The following is a 21,429-nucleotide window of genomic DNA, read 5'->3' as shown; positions in this document are numbered from 1 at the left end:
GTAGTGATTTAAAATGCTCTGTTGTCAACAGATCTTCTTTAAAGGCTTTGCAAACACCATGCAAACAGGTCACCACTGAAAATTCTGTCTTACAGAGGTTAAACAGAAATGCACATGTATGCATAAGCATGGCTCAGCACCTTTCTTATTGGTGGAAACCATTTTCAGTGGTTTCTGGAGTGTTCAAAGGATGAAGATGAGCCTATCCTAGACATTTCCTATTCTTTGGGTTGGATAAGACTTTGCTAGCTTCTCAATTCATCATCACCAAGGGTAGTTCATACATGTTTTGCCACAAAGCAGAAGAGAGAACCATGATTTAAAGAAGGCATTGAGATGAAACACAGTCATAAGGAGCTGTCTTGGGAAAGGCAGCACCTGCCTTTGCAACAGTCAGTTGGCTGGCGGTCAGGAGGACATCATAGAAGGGGCTTCCTTTCCAGACAGCACATGCTATCAGCTCTCACTCTTTCCTAACCCAGGTGAATTTTTTGCATATGATTTCTAAATAAAATGACTGGTTGAACCTCTCTAACTTGTTTGCCTTCCCATAGTAGAAAGCACATGGTCTTACTTGTGGAGGGGTCAGCCGTATGCGTGAAAGTCCATCCTTTTCATCACAGAACTTAAGCTCATGCTTAAAGCTGAGAAAACACTTAAGTGCTTTGATAAAAAGGGAAGATCCACCAAACTGGGACCAAAGAGATGCTACAGTTAATTGATTTCCTTTGAGAACATACTATACCCTCCCCAAAGGGCTAATACTGTAGTTCTTGTATTCAGCTCAAAAACTGTTCCAAAGCTGCAGCAAGCTTGATGGGGTTGGCATTTCTTAGAAGCTATTTATTCACCCATGACCAAAGTATTAAGACTTGCTCTCTGCAGTAAATATGCACAAGTGGACATACACTGGGAAACTCTTTGTCTTGTCCCCTGTTTTGCTGCTGCTGAAGGAAGACACATGGTTTCAATGATGTCTTTGTTATCTGATCAAGCATCCAGTCCAATTTGCAATTTTAATGAAAATCAGACACCTGCACTGCAACTGATCTCCACTCCCAGGATTAACAACAACAAGGAAAAGAAGCATTCCCCTCATTGGAAGAACTGAAGCCACCCGTATCCCATTACCAAAGCCCGGTCTGTGATTTCAGATGTTACCCAGAAGAAAGGAACCCTTTATGCCTCTCTGGACAGTGATCTTCTCAGATGGAGAACCAAGCTGAAACAACGAGCTAGTGGTAACACTAGCTCAGATGCAGAAGCACTAGCTCTGGCTGCACCAAATCTCTGCAGGCCTCAGAGACAGCCCAAAAGTACTGCACTGGCCACACAGCCCTCCCTTTTATAAACAATATGTATCCAGAATATTACAAGAGCGTGAAATTTTGGTGTTGATTCAAGAATTTTTTTTCTTTTTTTTTAAATCTCCCTAGGGTCATTTTCAGTCTGCTCAAAGCTCATCCAGTGATGGGCTGAGTGCCTGGCTGCAGGCTGAGTGGAGCCTGGCAGGGAGCAGGGATGGGCACTGTGCATGGGGCCTTCAGCTGTCAGGGGAAAAGAGCCTCAGCACACACATGGCACCCATTTGCAAAGCAAAGCTCTGACTGAAATGGGGGAAACGTACAAAAAATGGGAAATAGTTTACTAGAGCATATGAGAGAGGCATTCTCTACTCCAAGATGCAAAGAAACCCACTTCCTCAGTGTTTTAGCCAATGTTTACTGAAATACTTTCTAAAACGTTTCCTGATTTCTCCTCTTGCCTGAAGCCCTTTTTCTCTGTCAGCTGGGTTGGTGTTCATTGATGTTTTTCATGGACAGGGAAGGAGGAGAAGGATAAGAGAAGGCAGGGAAGAAATAACCATACTAGCGAGCATCTTCAAGGCATTGATAACTTTGAAGAACTTAACCCAAATCAAGAACTTCTCATTAAATTGGCAATTTCTTCACACAGCTTTCAAATGTTGAAATAAATTTGTATCAGTGGAAACTCCTCATTTGTGGACATGCCCAGAGAGCTCTCAGCGCACCAAGGAAAGCTTCAGGTGCCAGAGATCTTGGGGTCCTTCTCTACTCAGTAGTCTTATCTCTAGCATCGTTTCTTCTGTAGTTGTAGCAGGAGCTTCCTCTTTTGCCATGCACGAGGTAAGTCAGGCATCTCTGCTGAGAGGCCACCAAAGCATTGCACATGCTGCTGATTTGAGCCACTTAATGTGCCTGGGCTCGTGTTCCAGAGAAAGGCAACGATGCTTTTTATAGCAAGATCATTTCCTATTCAAACAAATAGGGCTCTGCTTTACTAAACAGGATTTTTTGTCCCATTTTGCAAAGAAAAATGTGTATTTTGACACGACATGTAGCAAGCCCAGCCTCACAAAATGTTCTTGAGCGCACTGTGTGCCCATGCAATAACAGAGGAGCTTTCTCTCTGGGTTGTTTGTCTTTCTGTACAGTGTAGGGACAGCTTCCTCACCACTGTCCGTGGGATCACCTCCTGCCGTGAGACCCCTGAGCCTGGTGGGCTGCTGCTGGGCAGAGGGCATGCATGCTCATTTCTAACGTAGTTCAGGGCTTATGTGAGTGGAAGGAAAAATCTCCTTTTGGTTCCAGTGGGCTTGAGCTGGACACTCCTATCACATGCCTGCATGGCATTTGGTAGCACCCAATTGCATTTATCTTGCTGGGAGAAGCAGTGCAGTGGCTGCAATGCAAAGCAGTTCCTTGAGGGCCTATTTGATACATCTTCCATGTTGCATCCTCAGTGCTTATCTCTCTCTTAATTTATCCTTCTGTCTCTTATAAACACCAAGTCTGGCAAAGTCATAAAAAATCCAAGACAGATCTTTAAGCTCCATGCTTGGGTTCATGTTAAGTCTCAGATCTCTCCTCCAAGTCTGTGTGTTGTGATCTAGGAGCACTTGGGGAAGGGTGATCAGGAACGTCCAACATTACTGTTGTCCCAGTCATTGGGATTACATTACTAGGAAACTAATAGACCATATTTGCAAAAGCATAGAATCATAGAATATCCCAAGATGGCGGGGTTCTGTTTCTCATGCTAAATGAGCTGTCTCCTAAAGCTCAGAGCTCTGAACACCCAAGGGGCACATCTGCACTGCACAGTGGCCTTAAGGGGGTCCCAAAGTGTGCAGCTGCTTTGCCAGCAAGGAGACAGTCTGGTGCTGTTATGCTTCCCAACCCTGAAGGCTCAGTGTTGGGAGTCCCCTAAGGACTGGCACCCACAGTGTGCCACCCGCTTCAGTCACCCACTCCTTATTGATTTGGGTGCACAAAGAACTCTACAGTAACTACTTTCACAGCAGACCACCATGGTCCAAAACCCAACAACAGCTCTGCCTCCATCCAAACTTTTTAATAGCTGTGGTTGAACACTCGCGGGGAAAAATTTAAAGCTTTGTTTCCATCTCCCTCTCTTGATTCTCTCTTTCTTTTTTTTCTTTTTTTTTCCAAGCAGGCAAACATCTGCAGCACACTTTCAGATAACCATGGCAATGACATGAGGACATTGGCAGGCACGCTCTGTGCTCATCAGCTGCGCTCTGTGATTCACCGGTCCTGCACTCGGGGCCCAACCAGGAGGGACCCTTCAATGGAGCCCCTGCCCCAGGGTCAGGGGTAGAGCTTTCACTGGAGCAGAACGGAGGGAACGGGGCTCTCGGAGGAGTTTCGATGGAAATCACAGGTGTTTCTCCCCTGCCTCCTCCCTGTGAGAGGCCCCTCTGTGTTCTGCTACGGTTTGTTTTTCTGGCAAGCAGCACGCTCTATTTTTCTTGCCTGTGTTTTTATGAGTGATGTTTGGTTTCTGCTAGAACAACAGAAAACAGCACACGGCTGGGGGATTTTTTTGATTTTTTTTTTCTTCTTCCATTTAGGAACGATGTACAGAGTGATCTGAAAGCCCTGATCACAGCAAAACTGTTCAGAAGGATTGATGGAGGCTTCAGACCAGCTAGGGGTCACAGGTCAAATGGTTTAACCCCCCAGAAGGGCGAGAAATGAGATTAGCAGCCCCAGCAAAGCCATGAAAGGGGAGGTGGGATGCGTGGTACAGGAGGGCAGCAGAGATGTGTAGTGGCAATGGGGTGAGCCCTGAGAGCAGCTGTGTGAGAAGAGCTGGCATCGCCTCCTAGCATCGCTCGTGCCCAAGTGGGACCTGGATGCATCTGAAGACAAAGAAGGGAACCACAGCTGGCCAAAGTGAGAGAGTGGAAAGAAAGAGCCACGTGCTCAGATCAGCAGGAGAACAAATATCTCAGCTTTTAAGGGAAAAGGGTTTTTTTCATTTGGTGTGGACTAAGGTGTTTTAAAATATCAGATACTGTGTTCAAAAGCAGAACTGATTGCTGTTCAGAGCAGACTGTAACCAAACATCAAGCGTGAAGTAACAGCAGGCGTTTCATAAATCTTTAGAGCCGTCGCTTTAAAGGATATCTATCTTTCACTCTAAAGGTGAGATATTGCTATTGCTAATATGCATTATCCACACACCTCTGCCCAACCAGTGAAAGATTTTGGCTGTGTGCTGGCAGAAAAAATCAGTGGCATATGTTCTGCATAAAGCATGAGCATGACTTGTTCTCACCAAATCACTCAGGGGTTGGAAGAGACCTCTGGAGATCATCTCAAGGCCGCTCTTGGCATGGGGAGGTCATGAAATCATCATTCAGAAAGCTCAGCTGGGCCAAGACAGAGTCTCCTCCTGTTTGCACTCTTCTCCCTACCAAGGACGTTGCAGGCGTGCAATGCTCACAGCAACAATTACTGCTGAGAGCCCTGCGAGGACAGGAGGCAATGAGAACCCTCAGCTTGCATGGGTAACCCTACCTGCGAGACAGCTTGCAGGGGAGGAGGGCAACGGAAAGTCTGGAAACAGAATATGGAAAGGAAAAATGCAGGGCCTCCATGTTACATGAGATCATTGCAGCAAAGTGCATACCACTGTAAGCAAAACCAGTGCTTATTTGCAGCTACAAGCAGTCTTTCTCTGCCTCTACATAAAGTTTGTAAAGGATTAATAGACAGGCTACTGCAAAGCATGCAGAATGGGCAAACCCCCTTCCTGTGATCTGTGAGAATGAAGAAAGTATGTCAGACTCCTCCCCACCTGAGAAATGTCTTTGCTTGGTGACCACAGCATTGACATGGCTGAGAGGCATTGCATAGGGTTCCTCAAAGGAAGAGAAACAGCCTAGGCTGATTGAAAAAAAAATCTGATTTATTTAAAGCCAAAGGTGTGAAGGATTATCTTCTGAACCTGCCAAAGTGGCTGCAAACATCCTGAAAAGCAGATTTTATTATTATCATTTTGTGTTGCACTACTTTTAAAAGAATGAGGAAGAGGTTTGGAAGCAAAAGGATGAAAACAAGATTTCTCCTTATGTTTATCTCTCAGATTGTAATTCTATGCTACATACACACAGTGTAGATAATAGAGGTGTCAGCTATGGGATATTGCAACATCCAGGATGTAGTTTATATCTCTGCCCACATCTTCACTCTCAAACATGCAGTACCTCATATTCTTTGCCATTGCTGGACTTCGGCAGGGCTCCAGCACTTCAGAGGTCACTGGGCTCTTGAGTGGCCAATTTGTCAATAGCTGCTTTTGCCACGTTTACTCAGGTATTATTCGGTTTTGTGCCAATAAAACAAGCTGGTACATGCTGGTTCTGTTCCATGTATTGTTTATTCTCTGGTGTTTTGACCTTAGAGTTCACCTAAGAAACATGTTCAACCAGTGCTTTTAGAAGCTGCTGAGGTGCTGTAGAGAGGAGAGCAAGGATAGAATGGAATGGGATAGGATGGGATAGGAACCAGTGCTTTTGCTTTTCTGGTTGGAGGAAGACAAAATTGATGCTTCTTTTAATCTTTAAAGTACGTATTTTTTCCCTCACTTTACATTTAAAGATCACACAAGGGGAACACCTGCCCTTCGCTCATGCCAGTCAAGTCCAAGTCCTATGAAAACAACAGCAGCCCAACCCAGCAGATCGTAATTGCAGCTTGACCCTTCTGCCTTCATGGCAGCATGACTCTATAGAAGTTCATCCTAAGATGCTCCACCAACTCCAACCTGCTTGTGTGAAAATGTCTGCACCACGGAGGCCTCCAAGGACCAGTCACTTTCCAACAGATGTTTTACAAGCCTGATTTTCAGAGGACGGCTGTTCAAAGCCCTCTGAAAACCAAGACCTTTAGAAGTTTCTTTAGCTGGACACTCAATAGCTAAGGCATCCAAATCCCTAGCTATTTCTGAACATCTTGGCACACACTGCTGAGCATAGGAAATGGGTGAGATTAACGACTTCAGCTCACACATCGGGCAGGATATGAAGGGCTTCGCGTGCTATGTGCATAATATGTCCCTTTTGCCAGTGTCAATCAGATTTTAAAGCACAGAAAGACATTGTACACTCTGGGAGAGCAAACATTTCACTTCTGCAGATCAAAACTTAAAGGAAATATCCTCTTTCTTCCTGTCTCCCTACCTTTACATGAGCTGGAGAATACAATTACCCAACATGTAAAATAAAACAGTAAATTTACAAGCTAAAAATCAGAGGGAACTGCTTCCTCTAATTGCCCTTATGTTGAGTTTTGGGGTTTTTTTGGTTTCATTTTTTGCCCAAGAGAAGATCAAGGTTTTCTGAAGTGCATTCTGCTGCACAGGACATTTCTTATCAGCCTTGAACTGTGAGAGCCATGATAGGAAATGCGCCATTCATTCACAGGGCTGCTGCTGGGGATTTTAGGCATATCTTGAACGTGTTATCACACGTTTTGTATTGTCTACTCTGCCTTGAGAAAAAAGCCCTCTAATCAGGGCCAACATTTTCTCTTTTTGGAAACCACCAGTTTGTTTCTCTGCCTTTTGCCTTGCGCTGATTAAACACTTTCCTGTTGAAACAGTAACTAGACGACCACAATAGCAGCAGAAAAAAAAGAAGAAGAAAAAAAAAAAACGTTGAAACTTGGTGTCTTCCCAGATTCCTGCTGTCTTCCACTGAGAACAGCACTATTTTGAATGCATGGGCAAGGAATATACGGGGCAGGTCCAGGAGAAGAAATCTTGTCACTTGGTTTAATAATGACCATTTCTTAGCCCTGCCCTGCATGCAGGTACAAGAGGTGTCGAGTTCTTTGGAACTGGATAGTCATGAAATCATTATGGTTGGAAAAGACCACTAGGATCACCAAGTCGAACCATTAACCCATCACCACCATGCCCAATAACCATGTCCCTCAATACCACAGTCCTCCCACCAAAACCGTTGGGGAAGGTCCCCTTAAGGAAGAGCTCAAGGAGCTTCTTCTGTGACCAAAGCTATTCATGCTGGAAGGACTGAGGCCAAAAAATTTAAATTTGATACCACCCAGGAACTGCAGGGCATTTACAGATCACTAACTGAAACCAAAATATGTGTCTGAAATTTTTTCCATCTCTGCGTGGGAGAGTTTTCCCTCACACCATCCGCACGGCCCATTTCGATCTGTTCATTCTGATAAACTCCAACTTTCCAAATACTTTGAAGTTTGTTTCCCAGGAATGGGGTATTTTTTACTGTATGATAACTGAAAGGCAAAAGGATATTTCTAATGAGAAGGAGAACCCAATCGTTATAAATGTACACACACAATTCACTATGGCGGTATACATGTAAAAGCAACATTTATCTAATCACACTGATATCAGCTTAGTGTGACATTGCCTCTCAGAAAGGGAGAAAAATCACACTAGTGTTAATATTGCAATAAGATAAAGAGGTTTTGTCCATGTAATTGTGTCAATTCAATTAACTTCTAACGCTTGTACTTCTAAGCTACCCTACCTTAGAACTGTCCTCTCCTTAAAAGCATTTTTTAACTTTTTGCTTCACTAAAATCTAGCGGAGGAAAATCAGAACTTCTTTTTATCTAAACTGAAATCACATGGATCTCTTCTGTGAATATCCAAGAAAGAATGCTGTTCTTAACATTCTATCCTTATGGGAAATTAGCTATTCTGTGCATACCAAAATATTTTCTGCTTATAAATAAATAATAAAAAAAACAGTCTAGAATCTATTTCAATTTCAGAAAACTCATAGAAAATCTTGGACTGCACAAGGCAAATGTTTAAACCTCTTGGTGAGGTATTAATTAATAACCAAGTTGAGCACCTCTCCATCCTGGGGAAGTAGTGCACTGCATTTGAGGATGCTGCGTGATTCTCCTCTAGGTTGCAATGCTCTGACAAAAGAGCCCTCTATGTAGGGCTGCATGGACCTTATGAGCTTTTGAGGCAGTGGTACACAGACAAAGGCCTGGATATAGAAAATCACCCCTAGAAAGCAAATGGTAGCTCCAGCAGTCTTCCCCAGATTGACATTCAACTCATTGAGGAAGTCCAGTGCAAACATACACATAGCCATCCAGAGAAGATTTAAGGTCCTTCCTCTGTTGCAGCTGTTTTCATAGCGTAGACACAACGCTCTTGCTTGTTGCTTGTAGTCATATCAGCCAGACAGAACTAAAGGCATGAGGAAGACCCAAAGATCAGCTCAAACCTAAGCCTTCCCCATCCGTCTTAGTCATCTTACAGGCTTATAGAAAGAGGTTGTTCTTAGAAGCATGTATTTAAGTCTTTCCTCGGTCACACCAGAGCTTTAACTTATTGCCATCCAGCCTCTTTGGACAAGATGACAATGTGATGACAAGCAAGCCTCTACCATCAGTCTTTCCAAAAGCACCATGAAGATAATTTCTGTGATGTTTCGTGAAACTCAACACCGTTGAAGAGTACATTTGAGCAGCACTAAAAAAGGGGATGAAAGTTTGGTTCAGTGAGAGTGACACAACCCCTCTAAACTCGTGGGACATTTTCTTCTCATTGGTTCCTACCACACCGTGCCTGTCTCCAGGCCTCCAGTAGGAAGATGGAGAATAGAATATTTTGCCTGTTGAGTGACAGCAAATCTGCTGTTAAAAATCAAACTTGTAATGGTATATTCTATATCTAACTTTTGTAGAAATGCTACATGTTTGTATGCAGAAAAAAATGCTGACAACATTTCAAAAATTTTCACCAAAGTTTGTAGGATATTCAAGGGACAGCTTTATTCGTAGCAAAAAAAAAAAAAAAGGAAGAAAAAAGAAGCATGTCGTATGCCAATGCATAAGCAGCTTTTTTGTGACTTCTCACATTCCTAACCAAAACAGACACATGCTTTGTAGTGAATCAATTACCAAATTATCAACTGTTTCTGAATGTACCCCACCCAAGTGATGAGTAGAGGCTGTTGTTGGGTGGGTAGCTGTGGTGAAGTCTAAGCTCACCAGCAATGAATGTCACAGTAAAATGATCCCTTTGATCCAATGTTCAAGATCGATCCCTAGTATCACTGCTGTGATAAATTTGGTTTTGAGAGGGACAACACAAACAATACCGCAACAAGAGAGGGAGAACTGCATAGAAAAAGAAAGCCTTAGAAAGAGAAGTTCAAGTATCCTCAGTCCAATCCGCTTAGTTTAAAATTAAAGGAGTTTTCTGGGAATTCCTGGACCTTGAAAGGCAAGAAAAGAATCAATTCCTTCTTCCATTTCTACTCTCAGCTCATTCCAATAGATCTGTCTTCATACACCATGACTTCTTTTTATCAGTGGCTTCCAGACGTACTCTTTGGTGCTTAATGTTTTTTCTATTCGTGTACATTAGAAAAAATTTAGTATGTCTGCAGTCCTTTGCAAATATATGGAGCATAATTCAGGACTAATTGCCAGTGATTAGGGATGAGTCATTGCAGAGAGTTTGCTTTGGTGGAGCTACCCAGTTTTCACTGTCGAAGAGTACAAGGTGGCTGTAGCTGAGTACGTGCATTGTAAATCTAAACCTGATTTGGATATCCAATTTCTTTTTTAGATGGTATATAGCAAAAGGCTACTTTATTGTTGCATATTCCAATTGCTTCTGCAGTTCTTCTAGATGCTATTGGACCAATTAGTCAATGTGTCTGAGATATGTGCAGGATGTATTTATTCACCTCAGCATCTTCCCTGCCTTTTGCAGAAGGAAATATTGTTTAAATGCCAAAGTTACATGGCTGGATTTCCAAAAGCATTTCACCATTTGGATAACTTCGTTCCTACTGATATGCTGATGCTGTCAGAACATCAGCCTGTGGGTCTAGCAGGGGTGATTCCTCAAGAAAGATTTTGCTTCCAATGTTACGAAGCTCCAGATCCTGGAAAATACAGGAGAAGGCCCATGCTCGGTCCTGCCATCCCCTCTGGTAGATCCGATCCTCCACCCTTTTTCTTTGACTGCAGGGGGAGCAGAGGGGACCAGATCCCTAATTTAAAGTGAAAGCTCAGGCTGACTGCATCTTCAGAGGGAGCGCGGCATGTCATGGACTTGCAAGATGTGTATACCCTGTTGCCAAGAAAAATCCTCACCAAGGACAGTATCACATCCTGCTGTTTTTACAGCTGTCAATTTTTTTCTTCCTAAAATGGAAGCAAACCTTTGCAAATTCATCCCGGGTGTAACTATACTGAAGCCAAGTTCAGTATCAATAAATCAGTGCCTTCATCAGGAAAGCAATTGTGTGGCTGTTTTTATCTGCTATTATCTGTAAGTTTAATTGGAGTACAAAAAGAAAGTAAATTTTTAATGACAGCTGCATTCCCCATCCCAGCCTGTTGTATGACCTTCAGATATTGAAAACAAATGAATAATTGAAAACAAAGCTTCGATCATGCAACTTGTAGGTGTTTTTGAAGCTCGCCTAAAAGACCTCAAAAGACTCCTTGCTCCCACCAGAAAGCAAATACTTCAATCAATTCTGATTTTAACCATTTCTCCTTTGAAATTAAAATTATTTCTGTACTTCTCAGGCATGGGAAAAGATTCTAGATATGAGCTCAATTTTGCTTTTTTTTTTTCATGGAGGTTAACAAATTGTTGCAGATTTACACTACACTAGGAATGCACTGCCTTTACATATGTGGGAACTTCATGGAATCAGAGAACGGTTAAGGTTGGAAAAAACTACAAAGAACATTTAGTTTGACCCCACTGTGCCCATTAACCATGTCCCTCAGTGCCACATCTCAGTCCTTGAACACCTCCAGGGACAGTGGCTTCACCTCCTCCCTGGAGCAACCTGTGTCAATTTTGATACTGCTAAAATTCAATCCTAATTTCATGTAGAAATACTGAATTTTGTTCCAGAAAGAGGAGAATTTGGGATTTTTTTTTTCCATAGAGAAATGAAAAAGACAGTGTCTGAAGTTCTGAATCACCCCAGGGCTGGTTTAGCTGATGTGCTCTGTATTTCCCTCCATCCATTTCATGCTGCCCAGAGGGCAAAGGTGTGGTGACATCCAGAAAACTGATAACTGCACGTGCAAACCAAGCTCACTGAAGCCTTGGACTCCATGCAAGGTCAACAGTGTGGACACATTGCTGCCCAAACCCCTCTTCCCTTGCGTTGGCTCAGCCTTGTGCCCTTGTGCAGGGGGCACCCAGCTGCTCCCCAGCTGCTGCCAGCGCATCACTGCCAGCCATGGGGCCGAGCCGGGGCAAAGTGCTGCACACGGCAGGGTTTGTAGAAACCCCCGAGATTTCCTCAGCTGGAATTAAAAACATTCCCTGAATTCCCTTTTGCTATTGTTTTGTCTTACAAGAGCAGGGAGCAACCTTCAGCAAAGTCTGCACATTCTATTTTGTGTTTGCTATTAAGTAGGGTTTCAGTGTCAGAGAGGAAGTCATTCTTCTGCAAAAACAATTGATAATTACTCATTTCCCAGCGTGGCACAAGACAAGCTAACCCATATTTGCAGCAGATTGGTGCACGTTCAGCGGTGAAAATCTCATGTAATTGTTTGCTCCCACTTTACACTAGCAAAAGCAAACCCGCTACTCAATTCGTCGTTGTCCTGGGCAAAGCAGTATGGGAAACACATGAAACAAAGAGGAGTTTTCCTCTTTAAAGTTTAGTATCTATTTAAAATGAAGACTAAATGAAGTAAACTACAGATATTCCAGTTATCAGAGTGCAATATATTCTCCTTTTTATCTACCTGGAGCTCTTTATGAAAGAAAATAATCTTTGCACCACTCGCAACCTCGAGCGGCATTTATCCAAAAAAGGAAAATGCCACGTGTCGGATGCGGGTGACCAACAGCCTCTGAAATAAGTGGAGCTGAGTGCTGCATCCCTGAAACATCTCTGGAAACCTCAGAATGGAGCCATACCCAGATGCCTTGCTCCCAGCCAGGGCGAAGCACCCAGCACACATTTCTCCCCTTAACCTGGTTTTCATTTTGTATGTGCAGTTTACCTTCAAGAAATTAATCTTCTATATATGAATTGGTTTCCTTAGAAGCCTGGCTATCATAAAAGGCTCCAGACACTGCCAGGAATGAGATTACCATGAATATTGATATTTGTCATGATTTGTCTGCCTCTTTGCTGTTTTATTTTATGTTTTAAACTCGAATAATGCAGGCCGTGCATATTAAGCACCTGTGGCTCATACACGCACAGGCACACCAGGAGAGAAAAAGGCAAGAGCTGTTTTAGAAGTGCCCCTTGCACATGTGCATGCATACCAGAGCCATGGGAGCAGTGGTTCCCATCTGTTCAGCGGGAAATGACTCTCTTCTTGTGTCAGATTCTGTGGAAATTTGGAATTCCTGATTTTGAGTGCAGCCAGAATGCACCCTCCCGGTTTCAAGACAAGAGCCTGGCTTGGATAAAACACTGCAAAAAGAACACTTTGTCATTAAAGCTGGGGCAAGGGGCAGCTGGCTGTGCTAAAGGGACTGGGGGGGCTGCCCACACCCCATCCCTGAGGAGCACCCCACTGCACTGGGGCACAGCTTGCACAGCCCTTCCTGCCCACCAGCTGTGCGCGCTACACTCCAGCACACCCATAATGGGGCAAAATGCAGCAAGTTAAGGCTCTCGCCTTCAGTAAGAGTTTATCATGCCTCCGTGACAAAGATAAAACATTTGGGGTTGTTTCTGAAGAGCAGGTGTGGAAAAATCTACTGCACGCACCTCCCCCCAGCTCCCAACTCCGGCCCTTCCCCTCCTCGTGTACCTTGGGCGTTCGTGGCTGCTCCGCGTTTGCTGTGATTTCTCTTGATTTCATAAAGCATTAATGAAGTAATCATAACAAATGCCCCTCCTCGGCTGTCCTTTCAGCATGTCTGGAGCTATGTAAATAGTTCGATGTGGCTGCTGGAAAATGGGAATGGTGTAAAACTGTAAACACCGTGCCATGTGGCTCACATGCAGTTTCACGATCAATCAGCATCAAATTAAAAGCAGGAATTACTATTAACATTGAAGCGAAGTACAGGTAACAAATGTGAGTACTTATGACTTCTAGGTCATGCCTGAGCAAGGAAATGAAGCTAAGAGCTATAATTGGTTCTCTATCAAAGGATTCCTTAATAAGACCTTAAAATATTTTTAGAAGGAAGGATTCCTATAGCTTATCCCCAAAGAATGACAGAAAGCAGAGAGCTGAAAGTGCACACGTTGGGAGATGTCTTTCTCTACATAAACCATTTTCTTTGGTGCTGCCTCAGTTCGTTAAGTCTGTAAAAGGGGTCCATTCTCCCAGCAGCGTTGAGGCTGGATCAAAGCAAGGACACGGGAAGGCATTGGGTGGGCACCAGCCACCGCTGAAGGCAGCAAAGCACGATCCTTTGAGGACTGAGAGCTGTCCTGCAGTGTGCTGAGCCTAACTCCAGCTGCATACCTTCTCCTCGTGCCTGGGTGAGGCCAAGGGAGGACTCTGCAGCTGCCCCCAACCCAACAAAGGGTGTTGGTGTTCCGCCCGACCCCCGCCTTGCATTGTATCAGCACAGTGATTGCATTAGGGATTTTCTGGGAAATCTCCTTTCCAGCAATTAGCAGGTCCCCCACCCACCCTCCTCCAGTTAGGAGGGGCTTTGGAGTGGGAGGGCTGCAGGACAAGGGCTGGTACTAATTTAATCCTCTTTTCCCTTTGACCCACATCTCTCAATGCCCCGAGGGCAGTGGCACCCCCAGACCCCAATTATTTTATTAAAATATGAGATTTCTTTTCTGCTCAAATAAAAATACCGATCACTGTCTTTGGACATCCACCTTGGCAAACCAGGGCTTTTCTGGAATGAGGAGAAGCAGACAGAGCTGTGGGGCTCAGTGGATGTTTTGCAAGCACTGAGGGTTTGGGTTTTGTTTTTCAGGTGTTTCAGTGAATCAGGACAAAATGATGACCAAAATTCATGAGAAAAGATGGCTTTTCATACAGCCTTTTGAAAGGGACAGCTTAGCCCACAGATTGCTCAGGTGCCTTTGCCGCCACAAACCATGGGAGAACAGAACAAAAAGGATTGCAGTGCTAATGGTTGGTGAGGAAAGCAGCTGTCTGTTTGACTATGGAAATATATATACAATATATACAATAAATGAGATACAAGAAAGAGCTCTTGAGCACCTCAGACACCTTCACATGCCCACCCCTGTGTCACAGAGGCACATTCTCAAAATGGTCCTTGAAACCCTTGCACCCTCTTCTTGTCCACAACTGCCTCAGCAGGATGGCTCCTTTTGGGACTACAATATTCATAGATCATAGAATCATAGAATCATTAAGGCTGCAAAAGACCTCTAAGATCATCAAGTCCAACCGTCCACCAATATTGCCCACAATTCATTGTCCAAAACTGCCCAATGTTCATTATAATCTCATTTTCATTACACTATTATTTTCAATAGAAACATGAAGTTAACTCCATGTCCCCACACTTGAGCCATGTTTTGACAAGAACACTACAGACCCCTTGCACATCAAGAAAATGCATGTCTGACTTTCTCAGTCCTATTTCAACAAGGTCTTCGCTCCATCAAACTTGAAAAAATACATATGTAGAGCAAACAATATACACTTTTGCCCCATCTTTAAAAGCAAAACGCACCCCACATGTGTTGCTCCTGGCAAAGGGCCAGCGTGAGGATCTCATGGGTTAGTTTTTCTGAGCAGAACTTTACAGCTGTTCCTCCTGGCTGCACTGAGGAGCCCCAGAGAGGGCTCTGGGCACAATGTGGGGCTCAGGCAGACCCCCCCCAGGCTTTCAAGAGTGAATGTGGTTTGAGCTTGAAACCAGGAAAAACAGCCCAGCGTGCACTGGTTCCCAGGCTGATGAAACTTGGTGCTTCCTTTCATTTACACAAGGATAGCAAATAGCTCCGGGGTGAGAGCACAACGGGGCGAGAGTGCCTGCATGGTGCCCCTGTGTGGGGACAGGGCCATCTCCAGCCAGCCACCAGTATTGAGACGTGGCTCAGGACCTGCAGGGAAGGTGGGTTTTAAGTAATAAATGAATAAACAAGTGGTAAAACCAACATTGCCATGGGCCACAAGGTAAGAAAAAAAACCCAATGCTGAAGCTTTATGAAATCCAGGCAGAATATGGGAGCGCTTCCTTCTCTGTGTTTGCATTACAAACAGCACCCAAAAAAAGTTCACACCTGTGCTGGGAACCCTGCCTAAAAAAAGCCCGGCCAAGTATTTGAAACAAACACATTTCAGACTTTTCTAACCCCGAGGCATTTTCACAGGGGTTGCCAAGGCTCTGAGCTGGAGCACGGAGAGCAGAGCAAACAGAGCAGCCCTCGGCCAAGCCTCGGCCTGCTGCACCCCCACCTCACTGGGATGCCATTCCCAGATCCATGCAGGGCACCCAGCATCCCCAGGAGGAAGAGGAGAGAGCTGCCTTCAGCATCACAGAGCGGGAATAGAGAGACACTGCACAGCGGTGCCATAAAACATAAAATTGCACTCGAAACAGAGAGTGCGAGTGAAGCGAGCAAGCTGTGTGCAGGGAGAGGATCTGCTCCCTTTCTCGGCGGGCTTTGACAGCAGCTTAGTAACTCCGTGTCACCAAAATATTGATAGGGTTTCCAACCTCGCTGGGCCCGAGCACTGCATGGAGACCATTTGTATCAACAAACAAACCAACCCCTCTCACTTGCTGTTTCACCGAGCGCATCTTCCTGAAAGGTAATCCCTCCGCTATTTATAGGACGATTTACAGCACTACAGCCCGCGTGCCCTTGCTGTGTCCCATGGGTTGGATGCTGGCAGCCCACCTTGCAGGAGCGCAGGCCCAGCGGGTGACGGCTGCCCAGCAGGAGCCAGACATGGGCAGCGAGCAGCCCCCAGGCAAAGGGCTGGGCTCTCTGTGTGGTCCTAAGCGTGCTGGCTCAACCCAGACCCACGCGGTGTGCAGGAAGCCCTCCGAGGTGGCTTGCTGAGAAGACAAACCTCCCCGCTGCCGGCCTGCGAGGAGCTGGAGCGCGCTGAAAGCCGCTCTGTGCGCTGCATGCCTCGCTTGGGGAAGGCAAGCTGGCCGCCCTGCCTGCCAGATGTGGGGTCTGGCATCCAAGTCGTGCTGTTCCCTCCTCTGATGTACCTGGTGTGCAAGGCGGTGTCTTCAGCTGAGAAATCTTGGTTGCCCAGAGAGGTGGTGGATGCCTCATCCTTGGAGACACCCAAGGTCAGGCTGGATGGGCTCTGAGCACCTGATGGAGCTGTCGGTGTCCTTGTGCATTGCAGGGGGCTTTGGATCAGATGGCCTTTAAGGGTCCCTTCCAACTCAAATGATTCTATGATTCTAAATCTGAGGTTTGAAGCTGTCCCTGTGATTCAAAGGTTGGCTGAGCTGGTAGGCATGGATGAGTTTTGCTTGTCTAGCTTTGGGTTTATCCACATCAGACCTATTCCCCCATAGGTGAGAAAAGATCAATGCTGTTATCTGGTTTGAGCTTCTTCTTAACACAGGGCACCAGATTCCCTGGGTTAAATTCAACCTCAAATTGCAACCTTTGGATTTAAGGATGTAGAATCCGTTCTCCAATCAACACTGAAGTACCCAGAAAATATCTTTCAAAAGTTCCTTTATGCAAAAGGAAGGGTTTCAGCTGTTGGTATTCATTCCAAGTTGTAGGAGAGGAAGGTTTCTGAAGGCAGCATTCTCCCTCCTTTCCCCTAGCACATCCCTGCTGAAGGAAGCAAAAGATGGACATAAACAGGGCCCTCACAAACCCTATCTCTGGGTTTTATCTTTTGGGCAATACAGGAGATTTGCAGCAAAAATTTAGGGATAATCACATTTCAGTGGAAAAAAGTAAATATTCCAAAAGCTACAAAAAAAAAGGAGGAAAGGCAGATCCTGAGCTGGGATGAGCCAGCAGTTTTTCCTCAGGGGACAGCTTGCACCAGGCAAAGAGCTGCCCCATGAACTGAGGGCGAGCACCCTCCTTTTCTGCTACATCAGGGCAGAGGCAGTGATGCCTTTTCCACACCCGGTTCCCAGGTTTTCTGGGTGAGGACTCAAAGCCTTGCTTGAATCAGCCAAATTTGACAGCAGTCAGACTCCTTTTTCTCTCCTGAGCATCCAAAATCTGAATTCCTTAAGGAAAGGCACTCAGCACAGGGATTAAAGGCACTGCAGATGTGAACACTGTGAGCTTCACCCCAGTGACCTGGCCTATCCTGGATCGTGCAGTGAGTGGCTGACACAGCCTACTCCACAGCTAAGCAACATGGGCCAGCTTGGGACCAGCTCTGCATCTGCACCAGTAACCCCATCCCCAGCCCAAGGCAGCTCCCCTGCACTCAACATCTGCTCTCTCTCTCTACAAAACGAAATGTGAGTGCATGACTGCGACTGCTGCACCCTCTCTGGAGTCTCAACAATCCTGCTAGTGTCTGGGCTCCTAAGGGAATAAACAGAGAGGGGAGAAAGAGCCAAAACACCAGGGGAAATGAGAGAGGAGATGGGGAGCTGCCAAAAAGGCCTCCCTCCTGCTTGTTCAGACAAAGCTTGCCTCCCAGCCAGAAGTGGCAGAAAAATGCTGCCCTATAAAAGCAGGCAGGGAGCAAGCAAAGCAAGAGATGCCACTGGCTGCTGGACATTGGGTCTGTGTGCCCAAGGAGCGGGCTGGCTCTGCTGCAAGGGCAGCAGGTAGTGCTGGATGCAGGGCTGGGAGCGTGCCCGGAACCTCACAGGGAACAAGGAAAGGAGGAGCAGTGAGCGGTACCCAACCCTCTGTCTTCTGAAAGCACCCCTCCCAGCATTAAAGTTGAGAGGGAGCTGTAATAAACAGTCCTTTTTTAAAAGCTTCTGTCTCCATCTTTTCTGGATTAAATTCTGCCGCCTGTCTCCAATCTAAACGTTAAGTCGGATCAGCTACAGTGTGACTGCAGAAGCCCCAAGTGGAGCTCGGGATACTGTCTGGGTTTGAATAGCTCTCAAAGCAAAGCCCAGCAGAGCTGCTGATGGACACCCTTCCCCTTGCTGCGGGCTCGCAGCTGAGCTGGGACGCAGCAGAACATTTGACCATGGCCCAGAGCTCTGGGGAAGGGTGGCTGAGCAGAGAAGGCTCACAGCTGTGAGTCAGGAGACCTCAATGGAGCTACCAGTTCCATGGCTCTGGACGGCTTGTGTCCTTTCTCCGTTTATTGCTGACAGGATGATAAACCCTTTTGCAACATCAATCATCTTGTAAACAATAAAACCCATAAAACAGACCAAACATCTTGCTTCCAAACACATCAACATAAGTGGCTTAGATCAGTATCAGCCATAAGTGCAGCTTTACTGTGATAAAGTAGGCTCTGTCAGACCAATACTCTTAGCAACATCTACTTTAATGGGATAGAGTTTATTTTCCTGGACTGCCACACACAGCCACTGCTGAAGGACACTGGGAGGACCTGGTGGGACTCGGAGAACACACAGATAATCCTTTGCAACTTTAAAACTGATTTAGTGTTAGCACACATAAGGCTCCTGGATGGTTTTAATTCAGTGAAGTTGCTCAGATGGTTGTGCTGAGGATGTCCAGAAGAAAGTTTTATTTGAGTAATTAAAACACAGAGACAATCCACCCCAGCCAGCACAGCAACTCTGCTTTGGAAAAACTCAGCTAAATGTTACTTGGTCTTGGTGGTTATAGACCATTTAGTTGCACCCCAACACTCAAACCCTTAACAAAGCCAACTCCGAGAGCACAGTTTTCCTTCCAGTTGTTATTAAACGAGGCCCTGAATATTACCCCCCTCCCCCTTTTTTTTTTTTTATCTTTTCCTTCTGCATTGTTGTTCCAATAATTTTTACATAGGAATGTGAAGTTCAACTTCTGCAAATACTCGTGCCGGTGATATTGTGGCCTCAAAGCATTTATACTGGTGACAGTGGAAACCTGATGGACTGAGTATCAGTGGAAAGTGTATACAAAGGACATGGTCATGGCCTGGGCAAATTCATGTAATAATCCCAATCAATATTTGTGATGTTTTGTGGCATTCAGCCATTCTGGGTGCTTCTAAAAACCGTACCTCTAAGAACATTTCCTCTAGTCAGCGGAAGTTTTTAAAAAATTGTTGGGTATTTCTACTTTACTGATGGGAGCTTTGTTGACTCTGAAAGAGAAAACCTGTAGTGGGTGAAGAACAGCCACGTTTTGCTCTCTCAGCTTCAGTCACCTGAAATATCCTTTCCAAAGACACTTCTCCATCATGATAAATTGTGTTCACTTTCTCTAGTGAATGCAACAATACAATCAGTCTAAGCACGCCATGAAAATGGTGTATGTCATGGCTACCACGCTGCCAGGACAGACATGTCTTGTGATGACAGTCAAGACAGTGGTTCAAATCCCTAAAATGTGTCATTTCCTTGAGAAAATGGCTTCTGGGAGGTTAATAAATCAGACACTCTTGCAAAAAGTAAGGGTGTCTCTGCACAGCACCACCTCAATCCACGCCTTGCTGGATGTGCAGGGTTGGTCTCAAACACTTGGCACAAGGCAGAGGTGCCCACTGAAGGATGCTGGTAGGAGCATGGTCCTGAGCCAAGCACCTGAAGGCATCTGGGAGTCACTGACACTTTTTTGGGTCATAATCTGAGCTTTTTTCATGTCATCTGTTACTGACATTCTTCCTAATCCCCCCACTTCACGTGGCATACTAACTGACAGTAAATTCAGTCCAAAAGCCACCAGAGCCTTTTTGCAGTCTCCTCTGTGGGACGTGATAAACTTGAGCTAGCAAAACCAAACACAAATGGCTTCAGTCTGACCTGATGTAGTTCTTCTGGGATCAGTCTGACTTGGCCAAAGAAAAGACAAATATTCGTTCTGCGCACAAAACAAGACAAAGCTGCAAAAAGTTGTTCGACAGCTTTTTGTCATACAGAGGCACTTTCGGAGTTGTCAGGACATGAAAGAAAGCACTATTAAATAATATTTGACTTGAGTATTATGTCACATGAAGTAAACATCATCTGTTGCCCTGATGGTTTTCTTCGGGTTGGAAAACAACTGCTACTGCCAAGGCACCCAGGCAACTTTGTAAAACAGGCTCTTGCCCAACACTCTGAGCAGAGATTTTCTGGCTCCATGCTGCATTCCTGGCCACTGGGAATGAGTTTGCACCCTCCCCATAAGAGATTCAGTCATCCTTCCTCTGCATTTCCATCCCAGACTAAGCTAGGATTATCACCAGCATGGGCAAGATGTCTACTGGCTTCCTCTGTGGGCGAGGAGATGTAAGCCAGGCTTCCAGCAATGAGACAAACTCAACTGGTCACCCAGGTGGAGACCTCAGACCTACAGCTATGGGAAACCTGGTGCCGAGTGAGAAAGGGTAGTGGAAGTTGTGCAGATTTCGGCTGGGGTGAAGGTTGGGTTCATTCGATGTTACTAGTGGATCCAAAAACCCACCCTGGAAACAGCATTGCTTAAGGAAGAGAAAAGGGATGCAGGGGGAAGGTCAAAGACTGAAGGTGACAGTCAATTTTCTTGGAAAAAATCCAGCAAAGTGCTGCTGAAATTACTCCAACTGCAGAACGTCTGCAGTCAAGGACTCGCCTTGAGAGAAACCCAATTCCCCTGAGACAATCCCTGTGCCCAGGAAATTCCCACTGACTGTCAAAGAGTCTGAGCAGAGCTTGAGACAATGGGGTTGGCTGGGGAATTGTTGTGATTTTCACAGTGCTAAATTTGATAGATTACCAAGACTTACTCCGTTTGTTTTTTTAAGGAAAACGCTTTATGGAACCCAAAAATATTTTGCTAACAAAAATAAAAAAGCCACTTACAGAAGGCTTTGTTAGCCACTACATAGACAAGTTACTAAGCACAGTGTTTAAATGGGGATTAGAGACACGGACATTAACTACCAAGAAGGAACACAACCTCTAGCATGGGAAGTCTTGAAGTTGTTGACTGCCAAGAATCAAAATGCTGCCAAGGTGGAATGAGGACACTCTCTCCTTGTCCTTTTTCTCTTGGCATCTGTGACATGTTCCCAAACACAAGGCAGGGCTAAATTTGATCTGACCCAGGGGAATGACCCTAAC

General features: G+C 45.2%; 1 long non-coding RNA gene across 3 annotated transcripts in view; it reads right to left on the bottom strand.

Moving 5' to 3' along the window:
- LOC110404807 overlaps window positions 1-21,429 on the bottom strand; it is a 68,721-nt gene that overhangs the window by 26,264 nt on the left and 21,028 nt on the right. For all 3 annotated transcript variants that reach the window (XR_002442498.1, XR_002442497.1, XR_002442496.1), the window contains one exon: window positions 13,110-13,249. This is a non-coding gene — a long non-coding RNA (uncharacterized LOC110404807). The remainder of the gene's footprint in view (window positions 1-13,109; window positions 13,250-21,429) is intronic.

The sequence above is a fragment of the Numida meleagris genome, chromosome 11, assembly GCF_002078875.1.
Source record: "Numida meleagris isolate 19003 breed g44 Domestic line chromosome 11, NumMel1.0, whole genome shotgun sequence".
NCBI classification, from domain to species: domain Eukaryota; kingdom Metazoa; phylum Chordata; class Aves; order Galliformes; family Numididae; genus Numida; species Numida meleagris.
This window is presented reverse-complemented; position numbering and strand designations above follow the sequence as displayed.